A 9,560-nucleotide genomic window follows, 5' to 3' on the forward strand; every position below is an offset into this window, starting at 1 on the left:
GGAGCTATGGAAGTGGTGGTGGTCGGAGACCGGAGCTATGGAAGTGGTGGTCAGAGTGGTGGTGGTGGTCGGAGACCGGAGCTATGGAAGTGGTGGTGGTCGGAGACCGGAGCTATGGAAGTGGTGGTGGTCGGAGACAGGAGCTATGGAAGTGGTGGTCAGGACCGGAGCTATGGAAGTGGTGGTGAGTCGGAGACCGGAGCTATGGAAGTGGTGGTGGTCGGAGACAGGAGCTATGGAAGTGGTGGTCAGAGACCGGAGCTACGGAAGTGGTGGTGGTCGGAGACAGGAGCGGCGGTGGCGGAGGATACAGGAACAATAGTTAGGGGCCAGGGAGGCTACGGAGATCTCTCTGGGGGATCCTACAGAGACTGCTACGACAGTTATGCTGCTCACGGGTAAAAATCTGCCCCCCGATTAGCTGGCTGTATTTAAAAAGATGCGCTCCTCTCAAGAAATTTGTCCATGTTTTGGCCTGATGATTTTTTTGTTGTCCTATTCTGTGTTTAAGTAGCTCGAGCGTCTTTAAATTTAGCTATTGGGTTTCGGCCATTCATTTACAAACCATGTTTAATAGAAGTTCCAGTTGGAGATATTCTCTAAAGGATGCATCTCTATTTGCTCTTATGTCATTTCAATTGATAAAGCATAATGTCTGACTTGTTGGTGCTGCAAATTGAGTGAACTCAAATATTGCTTCACATGGCTGTTTTTGAATAACAGCCTCAGTTACTTTCTAAGCCCTGTTCCTATCCAGCACTGTCTGACATCATTTGATTCCTAAATATTAATATTGGGGATATCAATGGGGCTTGTTAACTTCCTGTTTTTGTTTTAAACGACAATGTCCGACCTACCTCCTGCCAAGTTTTAAAACAGTAGAACAAATATTCCACTTAGATGCTTTTGAAAACTGTCCGGGAAGTGCTTTTTGGATTTTATGAATTGCATTCCTTGTGTTGCTAGGCAGCAATGCCTTCACCCATACCATTGAGGTTCTTGATATAGCCGACGGTCCCGTGTTAAGTTTCCAAAAAGAGTGAATTCCTTTAAGGCTGGTGACACTGCACGCCTGAAGTGGCCGGCTGTTCATGAAGTTGCAAATTGCAGTGGGCTACAGTCTGCCCACGGTGTTTTGCTCTGCTCTGAAGCCTGCATTTTAAATGTGCTTGTTAGAATGGACTTAACTTAAAGAGAACAACAACAAAAAACAATTCATACTGTTACTACTCTTCCCCAATATTCCACCTGGGAACGATTTTGTACTTTCTGTTCTTTGTATCATCAACATTGAAGATGACTTTTTTTTTTGTCCATTTTGTCTTCATGGAGCCCGTTAAAACGATTTGTTGAAAAGAAAATGAAAAAAAGTGGTGTTCGTAATGCAAGATGGAGGAGCCTGTCTCTCATCAGTGATCGCATTTATTTGGGGGGAAATTGCATATGACATTTTCATTCAAGACAAATAAATATACCTGTTTCAGGTGATAATAAAACATGTTTTGTTTAGTTACTTTTTCTCTAACTTTATAACAAGTCAAGCTAGTTTGTGCTGCAGAGCAGCTAGCTAGTTCAAAACTAGGCTATGTTGAAGATACCATTGTAGCCAGCGATCACCTAATAATTATCATAAAAAATAAACGTTATTACCATCATACTAACCTTAAACAGGAGGCAAAAGTCATAATATAATTGTCTTAAAAGCCAATGTGTATTATTTAACATAACTATTAAAATAGGTTTGTCGGAGGACACATGACCCGACCTTTGCCACTCGAGCCCGTTGGGGAATTGCAGCTATGAGACAACATTGAAATTGAGGAGAAAAAGTGGGTAAAAATCAACATCAACAAAAATTGTACTGTCTTATAGGAATGGATCAGTAGCTATCCCATAAAGCCATCACCTAAAACCACGTATTTTCATCTAATGTAGTTTGGAAACTTCCTGTTCTTCGATAGACTCTGGTTGGACTGAACACAAGGCAAAGTTAGAAAAATGTCTTAAGTATGAAGCGTCCATCTCGCAATGGAGCCGTCAACTGCAAGGGGCGTTGCGAGGAATGCTTATAGGTCATGTGAAGGAAGATTGAGGGTCCACCTCTCAACGTTCCTCCTCTCTCCCTCTCCTCCACTGACACCTTCCAGCTAATGGCAAAACTGTAGTCACACCGCACTAATAATAACAACACAAGTCTATCGATGCTCTTACCTACTCATTCATTACAGCTGCAGTGCTGGTTGTGGAGTGAGTGGAAGTAGGAAGAACAAACATTTTATGGTTTTTTAAATTGTTGAATAAAAGGTGTTGACAGTGCTAAGTAAGAACTTAATCATGAACTCACTCATAACTGCAGCTCTTCGCTGTATTCGTTGACTGTCTCTTTCTAGTCATGGTTTTAACAGTTTTGAAATCTCAGTGTTCATTTTGCTGTAGCTTTCTTTTATGCATGCTATGTTACTGCAGACACGGTAATCTGAGCCATCCGATTGGCTAGCGGTAGGCCTATAGTATACTTGATTTGCTCTCCGGGCCCGCTGGAAAGACATGAGTTTGTACCTTCAGGTGCATGAAATGGTTCAAAATGGGAACACTTGGCCTACCTGGCGCGCAGGGCAGCTGAGTCGGGTGCACCTACCTCCAACTACCTGGCGCGCAGGGCAGCTGAGTCGGGTGCACCTACCTCCAACTACCTGGCGCGCAGGGCAGCTGAGTCGGGTGCACCTACCTACAACTACCTGGCTCGCAGGGCAGCTGAGTCGGGTGCACCTACCTCCAACTACCTGGCTCGCAGGGCAGCTGAGTCGGGTGCACCTACCTCCAACTACCTGGCTCGCAGGGCAGCTGAGTCGGGTGCACCTACCTCCAACTACCTGGCGCGCAGGGCAGCTGAGTCGGGTGCACCTACCTCCAACTACCTGGCGCGCAGGGCAGCTGAGTCGGGTGCACCTACCTCCAACTACCTGGCGCAGGGCAGCTGAGTCGGGTGCACCTACCTCCAACTACCTGGCTCGCAGGGCAGCTGAGTCGGGTGCACCTACCTCCAACTACCTGGCTCGCAGGGCAGCTGAGTCGGGTGCACCTACCTCCAACTACCTGGCTCGCAGGGCAGCTGAGTCGGGTGCACCTACCTCCAACTACCTGGCGCGCAGGGCAGCTGAGTCGGGTGCACCTACCTCCAACTACCTGGCGCGCAGGGCAGCTGAGTTGGGTGCAACTACCTGGTGCGCAGGGCAGCTGAGTCGGGTGCACCTACCTCCAACTACCTGGCTCGCAGGGCAGCTGAGTTGGGTGCAACTACCTGGCGCGCAGGGCAGCTGAGTCGGGTGCACCTACCTCCAACTACCTGGCTCGCAGGGCAGCTGAGTCGGGTGCACCTACCTCCAACTACCTGGCGCGCAGGGCAGCTGAGTCGGGTGCACCTACCTCCAGGGCTACCTGGCTCGGGTGCACCTACCTGGCTCGCAGGGCAGCTGAGTCTGCAACTACCTGGCTCGCAGGGCAGCTGAGTCGGGTGCAACTACCTGGTGCGCAGGGCAGCTGAGTCGGGGCACCTGAGCTCGCAGGGCAGCTGAGTCTGCAACTACCTGGTGCGCAGGGCAGCTGAGTCGGGTGCACCTACCTCCAACTACCTGGCTCGCAGGGCAGCTGAGTCGGGTGCACCTACCTCCAACTACCTGGCGCGCAGGGCAGCTGAGTCGGGTGCACCTACCTCCAACTACCTGGCGCGCAGGGCAGCTGAGTTGGGTGCAACTACCTGGTGCGCAGGGCAGCTGAGTCGGGTGCACCTACCTGGCTACCTGGCAGGGCAGCTGAGTCGGGTGCAACTACCTGGTGCGCAGGGCAGCTGAGTCGGGTGCACCTACCTCCAACTACCTGGCTCGCAGGGCAGCTGAGTTGGGTGCAACTACCTGGCGCGCAGGGCAGCTGAGTCGGGTGCACCTACCTCCAACTACCTGGTGCGCAGGGCAGCTGAGTCGGGTGCACCTACCTCCAACTACCTGGCTCGCAGGGCAGCTGAGTCGGGTGCAACTACCTGGTGCGCAGGGCAGCTGAGTCGGGTGCACCTACCGCCAAAAGCGGGAGAAGAATACAAATAGATACCAATGCAAGGCTTTATCATTGGGTTTTTTACAGAAATGTTTGGTGATGACTAGGAATATATTCTAAGGATCAACCGGTTGGTGAGCACTACCCTACACACTTTAGGGCAGGGATTATCAACTAGATTCAGCTGCGGGACAAATGATTTGTTATTAAGTGGATGGTCAGGGGGCTAGAATATCATTCCTAATCATTAGTAGACTGCAAATTGACCACAAGAAGCACAAACAGATATAACATTTGACTAAACCATAATCATTTCAAACCCTGCTTACATTCTAAGTATACGATCACATATCTCTCTCATGTGTGGGAATACTTCGGAACACATTTCTACAATTTACATCACTTGGAGCTGAAATAACTTTTTTTTTAAAATGATCTATACCCTCTAAAGCAGGATTGGCGGGGAACCTCGGTTTAGGAGGTATGAAGACATTTTTTTTGTTTACCATCAAACGTCATGTTGAAGTGATGCGCACTCATCCCGACATCAACAAGCTCTGTAGCAGGATAGCTAACACTGATGTAGGGACCTTGACAAACTCAACAGTGAGTGAGTGAGTCATGACCATGAAAACACGCAAGACTGGTGCCTATATCTATGTTAAAACAGTATATTATTCTTCTGGCTTTATCTAGCTTTATTTGTGATATTTTACCTTGCCTCACTGGCTTGCTAGGTAATCAATCTCCTGATGATGTATGTGATGTTGTAGAAGTTAACTATCTGATCACGTGTTTGTTAACTTGCCCAAGCTGCATTTGAAGTTGCACGTGATCGTATCTACTGCTAGGTAAACAAATAGGTTTCTAATGACGAACTGCGCTCGCAACTTTTCATGATGCATCCTGGAAATGGGTCTATATGACAGAGGGGAGGGTGTATGGTCTTTGTTTAGATATTATGATATTTTCTGTCTCTCACCCCATCAGTCTCTGTGCTAATCATGTCGAGCCAAATCAGAAGCCTTTGGTCTGTGCCAAATCCTCATTATCGTCCTAGTGTTGAAGTGTAAATGAATCTGAATAGGAAGCATAACCGCAGTGGGGATCAGAAACCTGATGAAAATGCTAGTGCAGAGACTGTTGTGTTCCTCCTCTCCACCACATCTAGCCCTGCGACCAAAGGATTTTTTTTGCCCTGATCTTTTGAAGCCTTTGTCTGTCTGGAAGGTTGTTTTCCTCGTACTGCCCTGCTCATCTGGCATTACACAGAAAGAAACTTGTTTTGAAGTTGCCAGATGAAAAGCTGGCCGACTGTCAAAGGTGCCGAAGTCTCCACTGTGCAGAGTGACCTCTCTCTCTGACAGGCAGGGGATGATGGGGGTTGTAGGGGGTTAGGGGGATTGTAGTTGTTTGATGTGAGCCAATTCTAATTATAGCTGGTGTACTGAGGGGGTCTAATTATAGCTGGTATACTGGAGGTGGGGGGGTCTAATTATAGCTGGTATACTGGAGGTGTGGGGGTCTAATTATAGCTGGTATACTGGGGGTGGAGGGGGGTCTAATTATAGCTGGTATACTGGGGGTGGGGGTCTTATTATAGCTAGTATACTGGAGGTGGGGGGTCTTATTATAGCTGGTATACTGGAGGTGGGGGTCTTATTATAGCTGGTATACTGGAGGTGTGGAGGGGGTCTAATTATAGCTGGTATACTGGGGGTGGGGGCTAATTATAGCTGGTATACTGGGGTGGGGGTCTAATTATAGCTGGTATACTGGGGGTGGGGGTCTAATTATAGCTGGTATACTGGGGTGGGGGGGTCTAATTATAGCTGGTATACTGGGGGTGGGGGGGTCTAATTATAGCTGGTATACTGGGGGTGGGGGGTCTAATTATAGCTGGTATACTGGAGGTGGGGGGGGGGTCTAATTATAGCTGGTATACTGGGGGTGGGGGGTCTAATTATAGCTGGTATACTGGGGGGGGGGGGGGGTCTAATTATAGCTGGTATACTGGGGGGGGGGGGTCTAATTATAGCTGGTATACTGGAGGTGGGGGGCTGGTATCTAATTATAGCTGGTATACTGGGGGTGGGGGGTCTAATTATAGCTGGTGTACTGGGGGTGGGGGGGCTAATTATAGCTGGTATACTGGGGTGGGGGGGGTCTAATTATAGCTGGTATACTGGAGGTGGGGGTCTAATTATAGCCGGTATACTGGGGGTGGGGGTCTAATTATAGCTGGTATACTGGGGGTGGGGGTCTAATTATAGCTGGTATACTGGGGGTGGGGGGCTAATTATAGCTGGTATACTGGGGGTGGGGGGGGCTAATTATAGCTGGTATACTGGGGTGGGGGGTCTAATTATAGCTGGTATACTGGAGGTGGGGGGTCTAATTATAGCTGGTATACTGGGGTGGGGGGGTCTAATTATAGCTGGTGTACTGGGGGTGGGGGGCTAATTATAGCTGGTATACTGGGGTGGGGGTCTAATTATAGCTGGTATACTGGAGGTGGGGGTCTAATTATAGCTGGTATACTGGGGGGGGGTCTAATTATCGCTGGTATACTGGAGGTGGGGGGTCTTATTATAGCTGGTATACTGGAGGTGGGGGGTCTAATTATAGCCGGTATACTGGGGGTGGGGGGTCTAATTATAGCTGGTATACTGGGGGGGTCTAATTATAGCTGGTATACTGGGGGTGGGGGGTCTAATTATAGCTGGGATACTGGGGGTGGGGGGCTAATTATAGATGTTGTACTGGGGGGGGCTCTAATTATAGGTGGTATACTGGAGGTGGGGGTCTTATTATAGCTGGTGTACTGGGGGGTCTAATTATAGCTGGTGTACTGGGGGGGGGGTCTAATTATAGCTGGTATACTGGGGGTGGGGGGTAATTATAGCTGGTATACTGGGGGTCTAATTATAGCTGGTATACTGGGGGTGGGGGGTCTAATTATAGCTGGTATACTCTGGTTGGGGGGGTCTAATTATAGCTGGTGTACTGGGGTGTCTAATTATAGCTGGTATACTGGGGGGGGGGGTCTAATTATAGCTGGTGTACTGGGGGTCTAATTATAGCTGGTATACTGGTGTACGGGGGGGGGGGGGTAATTATAGCTGGTATACTGGGGGTCTAATTATAGCTGGTATACTGGGGGTGGGGGGTCTAATTATAGCTGGTATACTCTGGTTGGGGGGTCTAATTATAGCTGGTGTACTGGGGTGTCTAATTATAGCTGGTATACTGGGGGGTCTAATTATAGCTGGGATACTGGTGGGGGGTCTAATTATAGCTGGTGAACTGGGGTCTCTAATTATAGCTGGTATACTGGGGGTGGGGGTCTAATTATAGCTGGCATACTGGGGGTGGGGGGCTAATTATAGCTGGTATACTGGGGGTGGGGGCTAATTATAGATGTTGTACTGGGGGGTCTAATTATAGGTGGTATACTGGAGGTGGGGGGGTCTTATTATAGCTGGTGTACTGGGGGTCTAATTATAGCTGATATACTGGGGGGGGTGTACTGTAATTATAGCTGGTATACTGGGGGTCTAATTATAGCTGGTATACTGGGGGGGTGGGAGGGTCTAATTATAGCTGGTATACTCTGGTTGGGGGGGGTCTAATTATAGCTGGTGTACTGGGGTGTCTAATTATAGCTGGTATACTGGGGGTGGGGGGGGGGGGTCTAATTATAGCTGGTATACTGGGGGTGGGGTGGTCTAATTATAGCTGGTATACTGGGGGGGGGGGGTAATTATAGCTGGTATACTGAGGGGGTGTCTACATTTAGGTGGTGTACTGAGGGAGTCTGTATAGCTGGTGTACTGAGGGGGTCTAATTATAGGTGGTATACTGAGGGGGTGTCTACATTTAGGTTGTGTACTGAGGTCGTCTCTAATTACAGCTGGTGTACTGAGGGTCTTACTATAGCTGGTGTACTGGGGGTCTAATTATAGCTGGTATACTGCGGGTGGGGGGGTAATTATAGCTGGTATACTGGGGGTCTAATTATAGCTGGTATACTGGGGGTGGGGGTCTAATTGTAGCTGGTATACTGGGGGTCTAATTGTAGCTGGTATACTGGGGGTGGGGGTGGGGGTAATTATAGCTGGTATACTGGGGGTCTAATTATAGCTGGTATACTGGGGTGGGGGGGGCTAATTATAGCTGGTATACTGGGGTTGGGGGGTAATTATAGCTGGTGTACTGGGGGTCTAATTATAGCTGGTATACTGTGGGTGGGGGTCTAATTATAGCTGGTATACTGGGGGTGGGGGGGGGTCTAATTATAGCTGGTATACTGGGGGTGGGGGGCTAATTATAGCTGGTGTACTGGGGTGTCTAATACAGCTGGTATACTGGGTGTGGGGGGTAATTATAGTTGGTATACTGGGGGTGGGGGGGTCTAATTATAGCTGGTGAACTGGTGTCTCTAATTATAGCTGGTATACTGGGGGTGGGGGGGGGTCTAATTATAGGTGGTATACTGGGGGGATGTGTAATTATAGCTGGTATACTGAGGGGGTGTCTACATTTAGGTGGTGTACTGAGGAGGTCTCTAATTATACCTGGTGTACTGAGGGGGTCTCTAATTATAGCTGGTGTACTGAGGGGGTCTAATTATAGCTGGTATACTGAGGGGGTCTCTAATTATACCTGGTGTACTGAGTGGGTCTAATTATAGCTGGTGTACTGAGGGGTCTAATTATAGCTGTGTACTGAGGGGGTCTCTAATTATAGCTGGTGTACTGAGGGAGTCTCTAATTATACCTGGTGTACTGAGTGGGTCTAATTATAGCTGGTGTACTGAGGGTCTCTAATTATACCTGGTGTACTTAGGGGTCTCTAATTATAGCTGGTGTACTGAGGGGTCTAATTATAGCTGGTATACTGAGGTTGTGTCTACATTTAGCTGGTGTACTGAGGGGGTCTCTATAGCTTGTGTACTGAGGGTCGTCTCTAATTACAGCTGGTGTACTGAGGGTCTCTAATTATAGCTGGTGTACTGAGGGGTCTCTAATTATAGCTGGTGTACTGAGGTCTCTAATTATAGCTGGTGTACTGAGGAGGTCTCTATAGCTTGTGTACTGAGGGTCGTCTCTAATTACAGCTGGTGTACTGAGGGGTCTCTAATTATAGCTGGTGTACTGAGGGGGTCTCTAATTATAACTGGTGTACTGAGGGGGTCTCTAATTATAGCTGGTATACTGAGGGGGTCTCTAATTATAGCTGGTATACTGAGGGGGTCTCTAGTTATAGCTGGTGTACTGAGGGGGTCTCTAATTATAGCTGGTGTACTGAGGGGGTCTCTAATTATAGCTGGTGTACTGGGGGGTCTAATTATAGCTGGTATACTGGGGGGGGGGTGGGGTAATTATAGCTGGTATACTGGGGGTCTAATTATAGCTGGTATACTGGGGGTGGGAGGGTCTAATTATAGCTGGTATACTCTGGTTGGGGGGGGTCTAATTATAGCTGGTGTACTGGGGTGTCTAATTATA

The 9,560-nt window shown here is 48.5% G+C and overlaps 1 pseudogene; it reads left to right on the plus strand.

Annotated features, from left to right (window-relative positions):
• Positions 1-1,413, plus strand: part of LOC127910813 (cold-inducible RNA-binding protein B-like) — an 11,566-nt pseudogene extending 10,153 nt beyond the window's left edge.
• Positions 1,414-9,560: the final 8,147 nt, after the last annotated feature.

The sequence above is a fragment of the Oncorhynchus keta genome, chromosome 22 (genome assembly GCF_023373465.1).
Source record: "Oncorhynchus keta strain PuntledgeMale-10-30-2019 chromosome 22, Oket_V2, whole genome shotgun sequence".
NCBI lineage: Eukaryota > Metazoa > Chordata > Actinopteri > Salmoniformes > Salmonidae > Oncorhynchus > Oncorhynchus keta.